This window comes from Lissotriton helveticus, chromosome 9 (assembly GCF_964261635.1).
Source record: "Lissotriton helveticus chromosome 9, aLisHel1.1, whole genome shotgun sequence".
NCBI lineage: Eukaryota > Metazoa > Chordata > Amphibia > Caudata > Salamandridae > Lissotriton > Lissotriton helveticus.
The window spans coordinates 825,948,240-825,970,327 of record NC_136070.1 but is presented as its reverse complement, the minus strand read 5'-3'; positions in this window follow the sequence as shown (position 1 = coordinate 825,970,327).

The window sequence follows — 22,088 nt, the reverse complement described above, 5'->3', positions numbered from 1 at the left end:
AACCTTACGATTTGTAAACATGCCGTACGAACTAACAAGTACGATCCTGACCAGGAACCAAGTACGCGATTTGTACGGGCAAACGTTGTCCCGCATGAAGCACGATTCGTACGGAAAACATCACGTATGAGCGAGCCGCACTAACAAATACGAGGCGCACACCCCACTATCAAGCGTACACGTACCCCCGGCGACGATACACGAGCCTAACTGCCAGACGCACTAACAAATACGAGGCGCACACCCCACTATCAAGCGTACACGTACCTCCGGCGACGATACACGAGCCCAACTCACAGACGCACTAACAAATACGAGGCGCACACCCCACTATCAAGCGTACACATACCCCCAGTGACGATACACGAGCCTAACTGACAGACGCACTAACAAATACGAGGCGCACACCCCACTATCAAGCGTACATGTACCCCCGGCGACGATACACGAGCCTAACTCACAGACGCACTAACAAATACGAGGCGCACACCCCACTATCAAGCGTACACGTACCCCCGGCGACGATACACGAGCCTAACTGACAGACGCACTAACAAATACGAGGCGCACACCCCACTATCAAGCGTACACATACCCCTGGCGATGATACACGAGCCTAACTGACAGACGCACTAACAAATACGAGGCGCACAGCCCACTAAAGAAGGCCACAGTCTACACAGCATAGGTAAACAATGCCCTTGGAGCATACAAACAAACAAACAGAGGGCCCAAGTCACAAACACCCTTTATGACACACCCACCAAAAATTCAAAAAAAGCCACACCCACAAATGGACCAATAAAAGGGCCCACACATACCACCCATCATCCTTTGCAACATACCTATTCTTGCTAAGACACAGCCATCACACCAACAACTGCAGCCACACACCTTCACACATACACCCTATCTCATTCACACACACCACCCCTTCACAATCAGACCCACACACCCTCATCCATACACACCATCACCCCCCAATCACATACACCCCACACCATGACCACATCAAAGGGTCCAAAGTTCACCAACCCGGAGATGGAGATCCTTACAGATGAGGTCATCCGAGTCTATCCACAGCTGTTTGGTGCATTGGTCAGACAGACCAGCATAGCTCAAAAGACACGCTTGTGGGAGAGGATAGTCAAGAAGGTGAATGCTGTTGCACCCATCAGGCGCACCAAGGCGGTTTGCCAGAAAAGGTGGTACGATCTGCGGAGGATGGTCAAGTGCAAGATGGATGAGGACTACGCCAACGCTCATCACACTGGAGGTGGACCTCCCGCAGACCTGCACAATACCAGCCCTGGGAGGAGAAAGTCATGGCCATGCTACCACCGGTGGGAGTTCACGGAATTGAAGGAGCCGTTGAGCCTGGTGAGTATACAAACAACTCATGTAACATGGGCGGACTCCCAGCAATGCGGGGTGGGGTATGGGGGTGTGGCCATGACTCCCAGCAGTGCCTAACAGTAGGGGGGTGTGGGGGTGTGTGTTGGGGTGTGGGGGGGGGGTGGCCATGACTCCCAGCAGTGCCCAACAGTAGGGGGGTGTGGGGGGTGTGTTTGGGGGGGTGGCCATGGCTCCCAGCAGTGCCCAACAGTAAGGGGGTGTGGGTGTGTGTGGTGGGGGGTTGGCCATGACTCCCAGCAGTGCCCAACAGTAGGGGGGTGTGGGGGTGTGTGTTGGGGGTGTGGGGGGTGGCCATGACTCCCAGCAGTGCCCAACAGTAGGGTGGTGTGGGGGTGTGTGTTTGGGGGGGGTGGGTGTGGCCATGACTCCCTGCAGTGGCCAACAGTAGGGGGGGTGCAAGGGGAGTTGCAGAAGGCTGCAAGGGGGAGGATGAGAGAGTGCAATATGTATGGTAGGAGGCAGCACTCAACCCATATGGGCCAGGTACACACCCATGCACCATGTTCAATGCACAGGGAGTGTGAAAGTACTGACAAGATAGCTGACCCTGGGCCCTGGTGTAGGCAGCACATGGGCCTCCCGTGACCAGTGCAAACACTAACACCAGGACAAGTGAAGATATCTTGCACAGGAACTCACAACCACTATAATGGCAGCATGCTACATGGGGGGACAGACACTCCACGAGGGACGCCCACTTGCCAATCACACTCAAACTACTACCATGGCCTGTCACACACACCCCTTACAGAAACTGAGCCCCTGGGGACAGACAATGGAGTGCACCACTGTCACAATTGTCATGTAACTAAACCCCAAAAATACAGATCTGATGACATATGCAAACAAAAAAGCACAGTGCAGAATCACAAGTCCATTGTGCCTCTCACACAGTGCTGTTGCCACAGCTTGGTGATGCTGTGGATGCACTCAAGTAGCACCATGGACATGGGTATTGACAAGGTAATGCATCATAGAGAAGTGGCACGTCCTAAAGCCCTGTGCCTGAAGAGGGTGTACTGCTCCTGGCGGGTTGGCAGTGGGTGTCTGTCTTGGCCCTGCAAACCCTCTCTAAAGTAGCATGATGACATCAGCTAAAATCAAATCAGTTGCCATCATAAACATGCAGCATAAAAACCCTGAGCATGCTTGCACCAGCAATAATTATTCAGACTGCATTGTGCAGATTGGGCCACACAGAGCACATCTTGAACTGTGTGGTGCTGGGCACACAAGCCACAGCAATGGCTGTGACATTCATCAAAAGACAGTACCCAACATGTCAAGCACCCCTGATCACATGTCAATCTCAGCCCACAACATACACATACACAAGTGAACAATTTCTAAAATACAAAGCAGGGGGAACATTGATAACGACTATGTATATTACATTTGGATGTTGCATGATAGTGCATTAACATTGTTTCTCTCTCACACCCACAGGGGAACGTGTGGAAACTACCCCCAACCAGTGGGGAGAAGGATCCCAGTCCCAGGCTCAGCACGGCAGTGACCCCACCGTAACTGAAGCCTCTCAACACACTGTGGATGACCCCAACCAACCAGGCCCCTCTGGATCCCAAACCTCTGCAGCAGCTGGAACAGATACATCTGTGCCAACCACCACACCCATTCCCGCCACATCCCAGCAGACAGCTCGGAGCCCTGCCCATGATACACAACAGAGCCTGTCTGACAATGAGGGACATCATTCGCCAGGCACCCATGAGGTGCCAGACGACACCTCCACTGCCAGCACTCATGGGTCCCGTCGACATGATGTGCCCACAAGCGTCGGACCGGCTCGTGTGGGCAGGGGTGGTGGGAGTGGCGCTAGGCGGAGGAGAGAACCTGACCAGCCTGCTGCAGGGCCCGGTATGTCCAAACTCCGAGACATCATGGATGAATACCGGCGGAACACCAGGGAGTTCAGCCTGGTAGTGGAGGCCCTCAACAAAATGACAGAGCAGCAGGCCCAGCTACATGCCAGTCAAGAACGACACTAGGGACGGACGGATGAGCTTGTGACGGTGCATCAGGAAATCAACCAATCGCTCCGTCTGATCGCTGGCAACATGCAGCACCCTCCCTGTGTCACGAGGCCAGAAACATCTAGGCAAAGACCAACAGCAGGCACAGGGAGGGAGGAGGAGGCGGAATTGTCAGACGGAGATTCCCATGCATCGCCAAGGCCTGCACGTGAGGGTCCCCCAAGGAAGGTTGGTCGTCCACGGTCAAGACGTTGAGAGGCATAGGGCCATGAACAACTCCCAGGTCAACTGGTCTGGCATCTTGCCTTTGTGTGCAACAGCATCACCCTATTGACTTTAACACTCTCCCACATTGACTTGCTGGTCGCTGTGTGCCCAATGATGCCAAGCACTGTGGCCTGGACTCTGTTGACCCATACTGTAAGGCATCACAACTCCCGCTGTGAACTTTGGATTCCCCCCTTCTTGTACAGCACCTACTCACGTTACACACACAAGAGTAAAAAATAAATCTCACTTGCACTAAAAGCATTGATGTATTTGTATGTACTCAGATTCTAATACATTTGTGAGGTGAAATGTCTTCAAATGCCACCGTCTCCTGCAAACTATTGCCATCTACACGCATGGATGTTAGTTTGGCAGTGGAAATACATAGGTCACAAGATAGCCTAAATTACATACATGGATAGCAATACTCACCTGTGATGGTTACTAACTGCAGAAGATGGGGTTTGCTTGAAATACTGAAATGACAGACAGTTATACAAGAGTGTGTGAGGCGTCAAGAGCACGGCAAATATGCTAGGTGTCCACGGAGGGAGCACCAGGATCTGTCTAATGAGGAATGAGAACTAGCAGCCACATGCTGTTGTACTGTGGATGTGAAGATTGATGGCCTGGCCGAGGGTGCCAATAGGGACTGTGGGCAATAGGGTGTTAGATGTTAGACGTCCATATCATTTATTTAGCCTGGGTCTGTGGAGTGCTGAATGTGTGTGGCTGATGAGTATGAAGGTGAAACGGCATTTGACTGTGGGACCATTGTAGATATCTCAGGCGGATGGTCATGTGGCAGCAGCAGGGGACGTTGAGGATGAGGTGTGTGCATGCACCCTGCATTTCCACAAGTACTCCGTAAGTCACGTTCTTGTTCCTGTGTAGAGGTAGTTGCTGTAGTACATGTACAAATGTACATGTATTTATATAGCGCAAATCACCGACACGGTATCTAAGCGCTTGCTTAGGGAACCCGTCCTGGTATTCCCCTGTGAGATACCCCGGCAGGGTATCCACAAGGTGAAAGCCAGGCATCCCGCCGCGAGGGGCCGTAGTGGAGATTAGGCAAGCTATTGCCCAGAGTCGCAGAGTGTGACCCCGTGAGTCGAGTAGGCACCGGAGCGAGAATTATCGAGTCCGTGGAATTTTAGAGCCCGAGACCCGCCGAGGCGGGGAATCAAACCCTGGTCCACGGCTGATCTCAGATTCCGGGTCTGCCGCCTCTAACCACTGAGCCACACTTCTCCACTAATAATCCCATAGTCACTACCAACAACAACGACACCCTCCACATCGCCTAAAACATGCATTTACTGATCCACACAAACAACACCCTCTGAGGAACACTCATCTACAGACCACCTGGAGTCCCAACACTATTCACCAACTCCATCGCTCACCTCATCAGCACGCATGCTCTCGTCTACACGGACTACATCCTCCTTTGGGAAATTTACTGTCACCGTAATTACTACAATGACGTAAACTCCACCGCCCTGATGGACAACCTTGCCAACCTTGGATTACAACAACAAGTGACAACCCACACCCACAACGCTAGACACACACAGGACCCCATCTTTGCAGAAACTCCACACATCTAATCCAACAACAACACCTCACAACACTGGAAAGAGCACAGAAGCCTACACTTCACCTTCAGGAAAGCAAACACAATTCCCCTGCACACAGACCATGCCACGCAGCTGCTGGTGCAAGCTCAACAAGGACTAACTGACAGCCACCCTTACCCTGGGCCCACAAGCCAACACCACCAACCCCCACACCGCTGCCATCTTCCTCAAACAGTGGATCACCGACTGCGCATACACCTTCATCCCAATCAAGTCCTCCGCCACCTAACACAACAACCACATTGCCACATTGTTCAACAAAGATCCCCGGACATCCAAAGCCACCTCTTGTAAGCTGTAGAGGAGCACGCACTGCAAACAGTCACCAAAAACCTTCAACGTACACCTGAGTGCCCCCCGCATACACCACCAACACTTCATGACCAACAACAGGACACCCATCAAGGACCGGCTAGACACCAACGCACACAACAGCAAATAGCACATCAACATTGCCAAACAATTATCTAAAGCCAAATATAGCGCATACAACATTCCACCATCACAAGATCTGTGTGACTCACTGTCCAACTTTGCTCACGGTAAGATCAACCACATCCACAAAATATTCTACTCCACCAGCCCCACATCCACAACCGAGACCACCCCCCCCTGCGACAAACAGCCACAATTTTGACCTTATTGTCTGCTACAACGTCCGCACTGAAGACAACAACATGAGCAAGGAAAACATTCACTCTGGATCCCCATCTGACCCATGGCATATCCACTCTTCCTAAGAAGCCAGATAAGCAATCTCTCCTACTTCTCCTTCAAGACAACAACCTTCACATGGAGTGCTGACAATGGTGTGTTCACTGCCTTACTTAATAAACCTAAGGTGGACCACAAATACATCTCGAAAATCCTGCACATCTCCCTGCTCCCCTTCCCAGAACAAGTCATGTTGAATATAATCAACAGACAGCTGACCCACAACCTCAAAGACATAAACATCATAGAACCAACACAGTCTGGCTCCTACATCAACCAGAGCACGGACCCCGCCTTCATAGCCAACACCAACAACATCTGCATACTCATGGACAAAGGAGAAACAGACGCCCACATCCATCAGGACCTATCAGCAGACTACCACACGATCGCCCACGGCACCCTAACAGTACACATCCACGACCTAGGAAGCAAAGCGAGTGCCCTGGCTGGCCCACACCCTTTCCCACCGGCACAACCTCAGGCATCTGCCTCCCACAGTACTGTTACAATACCACTGACACCATCCACAGCGTCACACAGGGATCATCCCACAGCCCAACTGACTTAATTATCCGCATGGCACAACTCACCCATGTGGCACAACAACCAAGCCTCAATATCATCTACTATGCCAATTACACCCATTTGATCATATCCCTCACCAAAATACTGCCTCAGAGGTGTACCTTTACACTAATCCATAGGGTCATGTCGTGTTTTACGTTTACACAACATTGACACCAAGGTCTGATACCACTCACTAAAGTAAAAATGAAGAGAGCTAAGAGAGAGTGCCTCACGGTAGCAACACCCGAGGGGGTTCCTGACAGACAATTGCCAGTTTACCCACTTCTCATCATCGGCCACTCTGTTTTCGTCTGAGTAAGGAACAAAGAGGCAAATACAAACAGTGAATCACTAACTAATAATAATATGGTGATAAAATAATCAACCACTATGTCCCCTCATGTTAATTATGGTGAAATTCATGTGTGTCCACACCTGCTACCCCTATGAGAGCCAAGGACAATCGACCACCACTATTGAAAAGGGGAGGGACTTGCTAGCTAAACAACTTCCTACTGATGTGGTCACATGTGTCATCAAATGAGCTGAGTGTCTAGCAGTGTGCATGTTGCAGGTGCTGACGGACAGGCCTTTGTCATGGTGGTTGTGCAACAGTGACACAGACAAGATGCGGCATGCTCCAATGATGGATTGATGGATGTATGGATGAGTATCTCATATGTGTGTGTGGCTTGATTGGGGCATGCGGTGCAGCGTTGTGGCTGTGGATGCTGCAGCCAGGAGGAGTGAACACATGAGGGCAGAAGGGGCAATTGAACATGCCAAACAGCCACACAACCCAAGGATTCTTGCTAGGCAAAAATTAACATGTGTATATGAGCCTGGAGTGGCTGGTTACCCATGGGTCAGTCCCAGCAAATGTGTGAACATTGAATACACATCACGGCCACAGGACCAGTCACCATAATGCCAATCAGGGCACACGACACACTGCATCAGCAGCAGTAGCCTGCACGTTGTGTGTATCAAGCAACAGAACACATACGCAATCATGTTCATCATGCACAATATGGTCCATTAGCCATTAAGAACAGCATGCTTGTTGTGAGTGTACACATAACCACATATGATCATTCACTGTAAAGAATTACATATTGAATGCATGCAGTCTGGAAAGATACTGGCGGTGACAGCAATGAGGCACAATGTACAGTGTGAAACACAATTCCTACACAATAGTATGAACTTACTTGCAAGGACATTCTGCATCAGCCAATTTACATGTCCAGTGGCACTGCTCAGACGACTATAACACTCATGCAATGATGTTACCTGTAATGCTGGTGATGCACTCTCCACACAACTGCCAGGGACTGTCCGTACCTGTGACCATCAGAGTAGTGTGATGCTGGAAGGTTTCCATCTCCCAATATCCCCTTGGTCTGACTACTAATGACAGACACATTAGGGCGATCAGGCGAGGGAAGGTGAGGGTGGGAACTGCAGGGAGGGAGATCTGAAAAAAAGCAAAACATGCATGAGGATTCAATACTTTCAGTTACAGAATCTCAGAGTATCTTGGCATCTACACTGTACCACTCACACCTGTGTAGTGCAACCACTGTGTCTTATAAGTGATCACAGATCTTGCAATGAGCCAAGATCAGATCCTTCTACAGGGACACATGAGAGTTGGTAGGGTTTCTCACCAAAATGGAGCATGTATGACGCTCACTAGGCTGCTACAATGGAATTAGATCCATGCAGTCATGAACGACGTCACAGTGTAAGATTGATGCTCACGATCTCAGTAATTGTAACGTATAGCAGTGCAAATGACACAAAGCCAACTATACGTACTCAGCCCTGTGAATAAGTGAGGGCCATGGCGGGAAAGTTGACATCACCCGCAAGAGCCGTAAGCAGCTCCTCAAATGAGAAAGGAAATAACCAAAACAACATTAAGCCCAATAGGGCCCACTCATTACCTCTTGCAACTGTGCCTTACTATGCTGGACAGGAAAAGCATGTGTAAACAAACTCAACTGTGAGTACATAGGCACAATGCTAAAAGATACAACCCTACCGTGACCAGGATATGCTGCATGGCAGAAGAGATTTCAGATATTTACCTCAACGGACTGTTGCCACGTAAGTGTGAACATTAGCTCCAGGCCAACGTGGTGATCTAATCAGCGCAACATACCTGGCATCATGGGAAAGGAAAGTTAACATCAACTTACTGAGAAGGCTAGCGTAGCAGTGTTGTCCACCGGCACTGAGGTAAAGATGTGACAGTGACATGACATACTGCCACAAGGGGCAATGCATCCATGCAAACAGACTCACAGGCCAATTGACAGAAAATGTGGGACATACACTGGCCCACACCGGCACAACATGGTTCACAGGAAAACAAACTGTACTGGCCCACAAGGTTGAGTGGATGATTTGGACACATCCTGCTGCACACAGTGAGGCAGCAATTCTCCACAGTGCCTGTGTTTGTGATGTCACACACAATGGCAAGCCGTGGCATCCGCAATGTGTCACGGTCAATGTTAACACACATTGATGCATTCCCCAAATTATAAACTCAACTACAGATGACTGTCAGGTTAGGTCACTGTCTTGTCATGGGAGTGGTGCTACATGCAATTTGATACATGGCAATGTGACATCTATGTATGGGCCTACAATATGCGCAGGAACAGTTTCTATCCAAAAACAAACCATTACAACAATGAACTGCCGGTTTGGAATCCTTACCCAAAATGACATTTCGACATGTCTGTGCAGGGTACGCTGATTCACCCAACGTTGCTATCATCAAGAGGAATTGCAGGAGGAACAAGATGACACAAACGGACAACAGCCCGGGCAACCTGGAAAGGACAGGCACACAAGTGGTCACGTACTCTATAGATTCATTTAGACATGGTCACGTACAATACACTGACAACGTAGTACACTTGTACATTCGAACTGCAATCATTGTGCTCATGTGTGTGGCATGACATCTTTACTTGTGTGACACAGCACCACCAACATCAAAGTGATATTGTGTACAGTCTGCTGGACACACATTATGCTACACATGTCACTCTACGGTGGAAGATTGCACACTATCATACAGGTACTCACTGTTATGAGAAGAAGTTGCGTATGAGTTGACTCCGGATATCACCGTTCTCCTCCTGATCGCTAGCATCCTGGCCAAGGCCTTCGTCCTCAACGGGCGGATGGTCCTCTTCATCAGGATCCAGGATGAGTGGCACCTCCCCCTCCACTGCCATGTTGTGCAGCATGCAGCACACGGTGAAGATGTCACACACCTTGAGCGTGGAGTATGGTAGTGATCCGCCTGTCTTGTCGAGACACCTGAACCGGCTCTTCAGGAGTCCAAACGTACGCTCTATCACACACCGTGTCTGGCCATGTGCATTATTGTAACGCTGGTCTGCGGCAGTTCGGGGGTTGCGTAGTGGAGTCATGAGCCACGGCATGTTCGGATATCCGGTATCTCCTTCAACAATACATCATGTCAATGAGTGTGCAATGAGTAGCCATGAGAGAGATGATTGACATTGAGACATACATGAGTAACAGTGTATACCCACCAACTAGACATCCCCGATGGTTGCGCAGCTGCAGCATCATCTGTGGTACCCTGCTCCGCCTCATGATGAATGCATCGTTGCATGATCCTGGAAAACGTGCACAAACATGGGAAATCATCATGTTAGCAAGACACACCACCAGGGTTTTTATGGAGTGGTAATGTTTCCGGTTGCGGAAGGCCTGCTCCTGAGCCTGTGGTGGCACCAGTCCAACATGTGTCCCATCAATGGACCCAATTACATGTGGCATGCGCCCCAGGGCATAGAATGCACCCTTGACATTGTTCAACTCTTGTGGAGTGGGGAACTTAATGAAATCATCAATGTGCTGCAACATAGCAGCTAAGACATCACGGAGGACACGACTAAACATGGTCTGGGACATCCCCCCCACATCACCTATGGTGAATTGGAACGTACCTGTGGCAAAGAAATGTAGGGCTGCCATCACCTTTACCTTGGGTGTCAGCGCAGTTGGATACTTGTGTCGCGGTTGTAGGTGTGGTTCCAGCCTGTCAGTCAAAACCTCTATCATTTACGTGGAAATCTGTACCGCCGGAAGCAATCCCGTTCCCTCATGGCATCCAAGTCAGGCAACGGCCTTGGCAGAGGTGGTGCCCTGCACGACATGTGTGGGGAAAAAAGTGTACCACTATCAGCCAAAACATTTTACAATGTACATATCACAATCACCACTGATTACACACATGAAATCACTTATGAACCTGCCATGGGCTATACATCATGGACAGTTAAGCAAGCTACTTGGCTCTCTTGACACATAACTGATTGCCCTGTTGTCTGTGAAATGTACATAACATGCACACAAAAGATATCCTGGGCATGTCAGAGTTGGCAGACCAATGTATAGCGTCAGTGACACACGTCACGTGACCTGCATGAGAAGGTGGTCAACACATCCAGACAGCTGACTGCACGGAACACACCCACGTCACATGTGCTCTATATTTTGCTTTTCAGTGATATTGTGCATGAGTTTAGCATTTTACAATACCACACCACAGACATCCTCTGAATGCAGATCTGTATGTCTGTGGCCAAATGCTCTATGATGCCATCACACAAATGAGCTTTAGAAATGCCCCTGTGGCATGGTGTGCGTACATGTGTGACACTTACTATCACGACACAGACCCATCATAGATGCACCGATAGAGGATGACGTTTACCCAATACAAACAGCATGTCCAATGGATTACATGGCACACATATTACATTGTCACACAGGGTCATGCATAGCCTAAATTGGTACTGTGAGACAGTGCCCCTGTCCCTGGCATCATATGACAGATGTCTGTAATGAAGAGTGTGCCATCACAGTGTTCATGTGAATGACTACATGTCCATTATGTTACTCATGTGACAAGTGTTTAGGTAATGTAAACCACATAGTGGCCCGTCACAAATGTCATGTCTCCACAGGCCATCACTCATCAACAATGCCACTAGTTCACATGCCCTCTGCTATTTGACTGTGTGCCACACCGGGGGCCTGCTGATGTAGGTCAGCCATGTGAATACATACATGGACATCCTCATGATGAACTCACACCCACATCCCTGCCATGTGTTTTCCTGTTGTCACTATAGTAATGGTGCCATGCGTGAGCCTGTGGAACGCACTGTACACATGCATTGACTGGAGCATGTGATACGCACAATACCCCACTGGTGCGTGCGGGTGTACGGGTCGTCTCACCAATGCATTGTGCCTATACGCGATACAAGTCAGGAGCGTACCCCACTGGTGCGTGCGGGTGTACGGGTTGTCTCACCAATGCATTGTGCCTATACGTGTGTGTAGCGTACCTCACTGGTGCGTGCGGGTGTACGGGTCGTCTCACCAATGCATTGTGCCTATACGCGATACAAGTCAGGAGCGTACCCCACTGGTGCGTGCGGGTGTACGGGTCGTCTCACCAATGCATTGTGCCTATACGCGATACAAGTCAGGAGCGTACCCCACTGGTGCGTGCGGGTGTACGGGTCGTTTCACCAATGCATTGTGCCTATACGCGATACAAGTCAGGAGCGTACCCCACTGGTGCATGCGGGTGTACGGGTCGTATCACTATCGAAACATGGCATTTGCAACGATTCACGCACCGTACTTGTGTGTGGATGCCTGAAAATACATAGGGAACACCTAGGGGACGAGTTGGATGCACTGAATGCAGGCTGGTTGTCAAGGAAACTGATATTTGAATGTGCTTCAGGTGTCCTGCAAAATTCAGTTGGACAAAAGTATACAATGTTGCTATGTTTGTTGTGTAGCTGGAGCTAAAATTGCAAACCATGCAAATGTGTGTCAGGGCCTTATGTGTAATGGGATTGGATGAAACATAGGATGCAAAGTGATGTGCCCTATCACACTGTCTTCCTGAGAATGACAGCCCCTCAGCAGCAGAGATTTAAGGCTGCATGTGGCTGTGAGAGGGCACTTGCCTGCACAATATTTGAGTGGACAACACTGCTGCTGTCTCTGCATTCCCTGGACCCTGATTTTGCTGGACATGGAGAGGGCACCTGCATTCAGTGAGGAGGAGAACCAGGCACTGCTAGATGCCCTCCTACCCAAATACAGCAAGCTGTATGGGAAACCAGGGGATCAGGTGAGTGCTTAATGTGTGAGTGTGACTACAGCCATTCTGTATTTATGGGACAGAGAGAAATGCAATGTACTTCAGAGTGAGTGCCTGGTGTGTACATTAAAATATCTACCATGCACTGAATGATGTATCTAAATCTTGTGTACTGCTTACCACCATTGTGCTACGTACATTCACTTGAGAGTGTGTGGTCTGCTTAGAGTTCTTAGGTGTCGTGGGATATGTGCCAGCATGTCACGTGCTGGACACCACCATGAAAAAACATAGCTTGTTCAGTGTTAGCCATGCTCAGTGAGTGTTTAGAAAGCCCTAGGGCATCAGTTGCCTTTCACAGGCATGTAGTGCATTGGTGTTTGATCACAGGCCACATTCACATGAACAATGATACTAGTCCTGTCTGCATCCTCTGCCCTGTTGTTATCATCAATGTGGGGCAAGTGTGGGTCTTTGGGACATGGAGCAGGTGTACTGATGTACTTTCACTTTTTATTCATGACAGGTATCTGCCCATGAGAAGGGGGATATCTGGCTGGACATTGCCAGGGCCGTCAGGGATGTGAGGTCTGAGGGGGGACCCTACCGCAGGGTCCAGAACATACGCAAGAGGTGGCAGGACATCCGGTGCTGGACCCGCCGTATTGCCCGGGTGCAGCTTAAGCTGGAGGCTCCACGCCGGCATGGAGGCACGCGTCACCTCACCCCCAACCAGCTCCGGGTCCTGGCAGTCGTTTTCCCTGACCTCCATAGGCAGATGCAGGAGGGACAGCAGCAAGGAGGGGGTAGGTGCATGTCCGTTTGCTGTCATGTATGTCACATGCTACCTGAAGTGTTTGTGAGCCTGGTGACATTCCCACAGTGGGGGTGGTGTGGGCAGACAGGCACTTAATGCATTGTAATTTCAAAGCCCCTTTTTAAGCTAATGCTCTTTGACATCCCTTACCCTCCTCAACATTTGGCCCCTGCTTTCTATGTTTCATATTTGTGCATGTCCTCCTAGGGAAGAAAGGTATTAGTATGCATATTGCTTAGCACATCATCATGTTGGAGGGGGGTCTGTGACACTTGTTGGTACCTTAACTGTTCAACAGCCTGTGCACTGTGCTTGCCCTTCATGATAGCTTGGCACTGATCATGAGTCTCCACAAGGAGTTCTGCACGGGTCTGCTTCAGTGGCCTTTGTCCTTGGTATGCTTTGTATTTCCCATGTGTTAGCTACATGTGCACACTGTCCATGTATCCTAATTTTGCTTTGTGCATACTCACACTGGGCAGTGTGTGTGTGCATATTCACAAGAAATGTAGCAGGTTCTTTGGGACAAATATTGATTGTGCAGCGCATGATTGTGACCTTGGATTTCGTTATATAGGTTTCCAGTTATTGGGAGCCAGATTCATATTTTCTACTACTTGGGCAGTATTACTCACATTGACGGAGTGCTTGGGGTGTTGTGCATGGGAGGTGTGATGGGACCAACTGTTTAACCTTGTCAGTGGTGTGCTGAGGATGTAATATCTGATGTGGACTTGTCACTATGCACTTAGGCTGTGCTGCTGGAGAAGATAGTCATTGTAGGATTTACAGGAAATGTTATTGGCTCCCAGAGATGATTGCTTAACACCTCTCCTGTTGACAGGCAGTGGCTCATCATTGTGACTGTATTCCAAGTTGTGGCCTGGTTTGTGACTTTGCTCTGTGGATACAATGAGCTTTGTGTCTCTTACAATTTCGCATTAGGAGACTTAGATATGTGCTGAGTTATGTGGCATGTGACTCATGATGCATGCCATGATTAGAAATGGTACAACATTTTCTAATGCTGATATGTATGATGGGGAGAGATGACTGATATATTGTTCTTTTTCTCGTTGCCAACAGCATCATCACCACAACCTGGATGAGACACAGACACAGAATGGACCGAGGGACCCAGCAACACTGCCACCAGCTTCGAGGAGTCGGAGGGAGGCAGTGGCACAGAGGGTGAGGGGAGTCAGCCGGCCAGACCTCATGAGCACCACACCTCCTACCATGCAGACGGCTCGGAATCTGACTCCCAGGAGGAGGGGGAATATGCAGCAATGGTATCGACTGCAACTATGTCTGTCCCCTCCTCCTCCAGACCCATCTCCACCCTCCCAGTTGTTAGGGGCCCTAGAGTCCGTTCTACCCCCCGTGTCTCCTTTGTCCCCGGCACCGCGGACCCTGCCCCTGTTTCCCCTGCTGCCCTCAGTGCTGAGTCTGTTGACCTACTCCAGCTGATTCAAGTTGGTCAGGCATCAATGCTGACTGTCCTCCATGGCCAAACAAAAATTATGACACAGTTGTTGTCATTCATGGAGGGCATGTCAGCTGACATGTCTGATCAACGTCGGAGTTTGGCGTCCATGGACTCAACACTGACGGCAGCACTTGCCATCCTGCAGCGTCAATCGCCCCCCTCCTTCTGACCCATCCACATCCCCCTCTCCCATCCCTGTCCACCATACACGCAGACGCACAAGATCAGACACCCCAACAGACACACCCAGCACACCCACACGTAGGTCGAAGCGCAAACCAACATTCACCAAATCTCAGGGGATGTACGCACACTCACAGGGACAGGGGACACACATCACCCACCCACCCACAGCCACCATACACCTGACTCTCAGCCCTCTACCTCCACTCCCATTGTGTCCCCGGGTTCAGGTGGTAGCCTGTCTGACCTGGCAGCAGTGTGCAGCGCTGAATATGTTGCTACCTTTTGTGCTGACCCTGCCACTGTGGAGGAATCCTCCCCACCTGCGCCCACTACACATACCCTTCCCTCTCCTTTCCCCGCGGTGCCAGACCCAGAATCAGATGATGCCCCCCATGGGTCCACGGACCTCTAAGTCCAACATGTGAAGGCAAGTTTTGGGGTGACAGCCTCCACAAAGTCACCACTGTAATGGACCTTGTTTTGGACTGGCCATTGGCCTTCAGTGTTTCTTGACTCATTAAAAAAAAAATTCAACAGATTGGTGCTGAATAAAGCATTTTATTTTTCTGTCTGAACTATTGCATTTCAGGGAATTTCTTTAGGTGCATTGTGCCTACAAGTTTGTGTGATGTTAATGTTTTGGTATTGTGATAGATGTCTATTTTTCTAATGGGAAAGAGGTGGACCATGGTATCTCTGTGCTATCACAATGTTTTAGAAAAGTATCTTTATTTGTGTGTGTGCAGAGGCTTTAGGCTGCATGTGGCTGTGGGAGGGCACTGCTGGGGGTCTTACCACACACACTGTAATGCTGGGCACTGCTGGGGGTTTTAGCCACACACACCCTATGCTGGTGGGCACTGCTGGGCACTGCTGGGGTCTTAGCCACACACACTGTAATGCTGGGCACTGCTGGGGGTCTTAGCCACACACACACTCTCATGCTGAGCACTGCTGAGGGTCTTAGCCACACACACCCTATGCTGGTGGGCACTGCTGGGCACTGCTGGGGGTCTTAGCCACACACACTCTAATGCTGGGCACTGCTGGGGGTTTTAGCCACACACACTGTAATGCTGGGCACTGCTGGGCACTACTGGGGGTCTTAGCCACACACACACTCTCATGCTGGGCACCGCTGGGGGTCTTAGCCACACACACTGTAATGCTGGGCACTGCTGGGGGTCTTAGCCACACACACACTCTAATGCTGGGCACTGCTGGGGGTCTTAGCCACACACACTCTAATGCTGGGCACTGCTGGGCACTGCTGGGCGTCTTAGCCACACACACTGTAATGCTGGGCACTGCTGGGGGTCTTAGCCACACACACCCTATGCTGGTGGGTACTGCTGGACACTGCTGGGGGTCTTAGCCACACACACGGTAATGCTGGGCACTGCTGGGTGTTTTAGCCACACACCCTATGCTGGTGAGCACTGCTGAGCACTGCTGGGGGTCTTAGCCACACACACTGTAATGCTGGGCACTGCTGGGCACTGCTGGGGGTCTTAGCCACACACACACTCTCATGCTGGGCACTGCTGGGGGTCTTAGCCACACACACTCTATGCTGGTGGGCACTGCTGGGCACTGCTGGGGGTCTTTGCCACACACACTGTAATGCTGGGCACTGCTGGGCACTGCTGGGGGTCTTAGCCACACACACCCTATGCTGGTGGGCACTGCTGGGGGTCGTCTGCACCCACCCCCTCTACTGTTGGGCACTGCTGGGGGTCTTTTCCAACCACACCTCAGATGTGACGCACCGTACCCCGGGCTTTCTGAGGTGTGCGCGGCGCGTATCACTATTGCAATGGTGATATGCGCTAGCGTGTGACGCACCGTACCCCGAGATTTGTGACGTGTATGCGGCATGTGTCGCTATTGCAATGGTGATATGCGCTAGCGTGTGACGCACCGTACCCCGAGATTTGTGACGTGTGTGCGGCACGTATCACTATTGCAATGGTGGTATGCGCTAGCGTGTGACGCACCGTACCCCGAGATTTGTGACGTGTGTGCAGCACGTATCACTATTGCAATGGTGATGTGCGCTAACGTGTGATGCACCGTATCCCGAGATTAATGACGTGTGGGCGGCGTGTATCACTATTGCAATGGTGATATGCGCTAGCGTTTGACGCACCGTACCCCGAGATTAATGACGTGTGTGTGGCGCGTATTCCTATTGGGATGGTGATATGCGCTGGCATGTGGCGCACCGTACAGGTATAATTCCGTTGTTGCGGTGGGTTGTACTCACCGTCTGCGCCGTCGTCGGTTTCTATGTACGAGGTCATAGGCGTACAGGGCTCGTATGACACGGTCGATGGGGTTCATGTCGTGTATGTCGCGCACCGGGGTGCAGTTCGTGGCGGACTCTGGATTAACGGCAGTTTACAGCTCTCGTAGGAAAAGGGCCGTACGGAGTGTCGTCAACACGGATCGTACTTCCTGGTTCGGAAATGGCTGCCGATTTACGTACGGACGTGGCGTACAGCGTCGGACAGAGTGAATCCGTAAGTAGTTTGTAGTTGTACGGTGTTTTGTACGAGTCGTACGGAGTGGCGCTTTGGGTTAGGATCGTACTTGCTAGTTCGTACGGGGACGTTGTTTGTGTACGAATCGTACGGGAAAAACGCTCCGTACAGCTAATCGGAGCGCTTTTTACCGGATCTGAATCTACCCCCTAGTATTAGACATAAACCTTTGAATATAGGGGTTCTATATACACTCAACTTAGTCAAAAATAACCATTACTAATCACCAAACTAACCTATAGAAACCAGACCTCTGCTACCAAGAAATCTGATCTGATCTGAATTGAGCGTTGTATGTCTCCCAAACAACCCTCAAATTTCATCCCACTCAACCCAGGAGCTACTTACTCTACTCATCGGTGGGGCCCATAGCACCGCGAGTCACACATCCACTCATCACACTACTCCTGAATCAATGGAAAAGAAGGCGAGCTGCTGGATAGCTGGGTACCTCATCACCTTAGTTTCTAAATTTTATACATTATATACATCTATGTACATTTCAATGTTTCCCCTCAAACATAAGGAAATAAGCATCAAGGTACTCCGCTATTTGATCGATGGACCAACTAGTAGAAGTCAGTTGATGGTGATTAAGACCAGCTCAATCAAAATATTCCCATCTCTTTATTATTTAAATTAGCATGACTTTTTAATCTAAAATAAAACAGACTCGAAATTAGATTTTAAAAGTTTATATATATGTTCATTAGGAAAAGAAAATAGCATTTTCTCTAGATTACCGAAATTTTAAGCATTTATTCAATACATTCAAGAAATGAAAAATTAGAAAGCGCATTACCAATCGGCCATAGGAAGATGACAGAACTGCATAGAACAGGTTCCCAAGCTGACTGTCTTTCTAGCTTCCTCAATGTCACCCTCCGGACATAGAATCTCCGCAATCAATTTCTTTGCCCCATCAAAATTAAAGTCCAAAATATTTCAGTCTTTGCACCATAAAATTGTTCAGACCGACAGCATGTTATGCGAAAAATCCACAGAACTCACCACCTTTCCTCTTTCGTAAAAGCTCTTTTATAACCTTTTCCGCTAACTATCTAACTCAAAATGTAAACTTTTAGGGACCGCACTCATTTCTCATTGGTCCATTAGAGGGGTGGTGATGATCACCTCATGTCCTTCTTGTCCAAACCAGTTCATAATTTGCAAAGTAATTTTCCAAACGCTTTCTCAGGACCAAATTGTCCACGTTGCCATTGTCATTCAGTCCTTGTATCTTTTATTCGTAATAAGGTTACAGCATTCTAATTTCCCAGGCTTTTAAATGCAATCATCCTTTGTACATTTCAATTTTTCCCCTCAAACATAAGGAAATAAGCATCAAGGTACTCCGCTATTTGATCGATGGACCAACTAGTAGAAGTCAGTTGATGGTGATTAAGACTAGCTCAATCACAATATTCCCATCTCTTTATTATTTAAATTAGCATGACTTTTTAATCTAAAATAAAACAGACTCGAAATTAGATTTTAAAAGTTTATATATATGTTCAATTGGAAAAGAAAATAGCATTTTCTCTAGATTACCGAAATTTTAAGCATTTATTCAATACATTCAAGAAATGAAAAATTAGAAAGCGCATTACCAATCGGCCATAGGAAGATGACAGAACTGCATAGAACAGGTTCCCAAGCTGACTGTCTTTCTAGCTTCCTCAATGTCACCCTCCCGACATAGAATCTCCGCAATCAATTTCTTTGCCCCATCAAAATTAAAGTCCAAAATATTTCAGTCTTTGCACCATAAAATTGTTCAGACCGACAGCATGTTGTGCGAAAAATCCACAGAACTCACCACCTTTCCTCTTTCGTAAAAGCTCTTTTCTAACCTTTTTGGCTAACTAACTCAAAATGTAAACTTTTAGGGACCGCACTCATTTCTCATTGGTCCATTAGAGGGGTGGTGATGATCACCTCATGTCCTTCTTGTCCAAACCAGTTCATAATTTGCAAAGTCATTTTCCAAACGCTTTCTCAGGACCAAATTGTCCACGTTGCAATTGTCATTCAGTCCTTGTATCTTGTATTCATAATAAGGTTACAGCATTCTAATTTCCCAGGCTTTTAAATGCAATCATCCTTTGGCATATGTCCCAGTCAAAGGCCAAGCCGACTTTGACATCTCTCACTACGAGCAAGAGCCATTCAACCATCTTTAGCATATTCACGCATGCGTAGGGGCCATCTTTCCCGGAGTCCCTGTCATTGTTTCGTTTAAACAGCCATTTTCAGACTAGGCCTCACAGGCCTCAATGGGAACTAATATGAAAACAAATACAACAGACGTTAGATATAGAATTTTAGCCCCCCACCATTCTAATTTTCCCTATTAGTAATTACTTAGCCAAAAGCACATAAATATGCATCATTTACTTACCATTTGTATTCTTGTTTTGCCACAAAACTTCTAACATAAGCACAAATACAAATATTTTATTTGATTATATCTACAATACCACAGCTCTATATTAATATGACTCTTTTATTTATTAGCAAGTTCATTTTAGCATATCAGCAATTAGTTTTCCCACGTGTGGTGTCTATTCTATATGCACTTGGTTGATTAGTTTCCATGCGTCACACGATTAATAAATGGTTTCTCAATCGTGTACAGGGGTCATTCACTGTTTGGGCTACATATTATTTTTTACACCATTCTGAATCACATAAATAATGCATGTTGAGCTTCATGTAAGATGCTGTCACATTCCATAGGTTCTTCTCATAGCAGAACTAGTTACTGATCTTGTTTGAAAAAGGTAATCACGTGTGATGCACCTTTAAGAGACAGCAATGAACCCCTGCATTTGTTATAGCTTGCTTGAGTTCAGCTCTCACCTTAAGAGGTCGTAAATTAGAATCTCTGGAGTAAGCAATGACTGGGGGTTTTGGAAAAACCTTTTGCAATTTTTCACAAGTGGACAGCAAGGGAAATATTTTTTGCATTCTATCACTATAGTTGACAGCTGATGGATGATAGTCAGCCACAAATGGAATTCTGTCACTTTTGTTTTGGCTGTTGATATTAAAACTGTTGTTGGTATTATTTAAAAAGCAAGGCTATCCTCTGCATATCACACAGCTTCAAATTGACAAGTCTTTGCAGTTACAGAAAAAGCGATTTTTGGTTTGCTGTTAACTTTGGCTTAATTTGTAGACCTTGTGGTAAATAAATAAATAATACCTCTCTTTTTGACTAGACATATATCATAACAGATAGCTCAATAAATAAGAGTCAAGATTCGAGGTAGTAGGAGTTTTTGCAGGTTTAATACAGCATAAGGACAGGAACAGGACAACCTGCATAGGAATAGGATGACAGGGCCCAGCAGCTGCTGGGGCTCGGTCTGGGATGAGCGCGCTGACTTTTAATAACAATACATGAGCATATATACATAACGCAAACACATAGCATTACATTGCAGTAGGCGTAGCAGTGGGTGGAGCAGAAGGCGTGACGCGTAGCAGTCGCGAAAGATAAGGGGGAAAAGAGGTGTAACAGGGCGTATACATAGACATGTGATGCAAACGTAACAGAATATGTCATGAATGGGCTGAAACATTGGAGGGGGCTACCTAAGGAGCCGGGACCTCTAACCTGATGGTGCGCGCAAACTAGCAATGACGTATCACTAGGAGAAGCTGGGGGCTTCGAACTCTGTGCTAGGAGCAGAGACTGAAGTCTGGAGAGTCAGGGCGACATGTACCTAAACAGTATCTAGTATCTGATGTTTAGAGAACATGTTGATATAAACTAGAAGTTAGGAGGGGAAAGGCTAACTTGATTCTAAGACTGGACCATGCATTATTCTACATGTAGTGCGTGATGAAGAATATTAAATGACCATTAAATGCAGTATTTCTCTAACGTGGAGACGTGAAGGCTAGACAATGACGGAAACTATTGATGCAGTTCAGTAGCTTAGGAATGCAGAGAAGGAGGACTGAACTGATAACTGGAATCATAACATATTCTTGGCAGACTCAGAGACTGAGCCAGGCTGGGCCGGGCACTGCGAGGCAGGAAGTAAGTGAAGGGTCGAGGATACAGGTGGGGGCTGTATCGCTCCTCAGCGAGGCTTCAGAAGACAGGAGCTGAATCTGGTGTCCAGGCCCTTTTGAGGCCTAGAAACGGGGACTTTATAATAGAATAACGTGCACACTGAGAAACGTGGCAACGTAGCTTTACATAGGCCTGATATTCGTAGTATTCACTCGGACTGGAAACTGGCATACTA